The sequence below is a fragment of the Tupaia chinensis genome, unplaced genomic scaffold, assembly GCF_000334495.1.
Source record: "Tupaia chinensis unplaced genomic scaffold, TupChi_1.0 Scaffold000314_1, whole genome shotgun sequence".
Taxonomy (NCBI): Eukaryota; Metazoa; Chordata; class Mammalia; order Scandentia; family Tupaiidae; genus Tupaia; species Tupaia belangeri.
The window spans coordinates 4,517,901-4,518,605 of NW_006159807.1; the positions used below are offsets into that span (position 1 = coordinate 4,517,901).

The 705-nt window shown below is 44.4% G+C and overlaps 1 protein-coding gene across 5 annotated transcripts in view; it reads right to left on the reverse strand.

Annotated features, from left to right (window-relative positions):
• The window catches only part of RAPGEF4 (Rap guanine nucleotide exchange factor 4), a 391,851-nt gene that overhangs the window by 73,010 nt on the left and 318,136 nt on the right, over nucleotides 1-705 (reverse strand). The window lies entirely within an intron of this gene.

Consider the following 705-nt stretch of genomic DNA (forward strand, 5'->3'; position numbering starts at 1 on the left):
TTTTTTGAGAGGTTTTTGCTATAGGGCGTGTGCGCTTGCCAGACAGACAGAGAGAGACAGAGAAACAGAAAGTGAGAAATCACCCCCTAGGGGGTATGGCCACGCTGCAATCCCTTCTCCTCCATTCTCCTCTTGGGATCTTGGGCACATATGCACACGTGCCCGGCGTGAGTTTAAGCCACCGGGTCCAGGACTTGAACCGCGGTCGACTACGTGGGAGTCCAGCGACATAGCCATTATGCTAACTGCTGGTCCTGGGTGCTCTTATTATACACTAGGATTGAAATTTAACTTCTATTTTAAAACTAGATTTTCTATGATTTCTTAGAGCCTCCTTTTTCCTAAGTTTCTTATCCTACCACTTGAATATCGGTCCAGCTGATGGAAAAGTCTTATGTAGGAAATCATACCAAAGCTGGAATTGAATGTAGATAAACTAAAAAAGACTGAAGTTGAACAGGACACCTGAGAAATGTGAAGCAAATACCCTTTTAACATCAGCAGGAGTAAGTATGAATGGAGCCAAGCAGATGTTTCCGGGCTACAATCAACAGACTATGTTATACGTGAAATCTGCTCCTCATCAAAGACGCTCATCCCGATAACAAGATGAAAACACTTCGTGAGAAATCCTGCATATGAAATTCAAATACCAGAGGTCCTCACACCTAGGGGCCTGCATATCCTTTGAGCTGCCAGGCATTC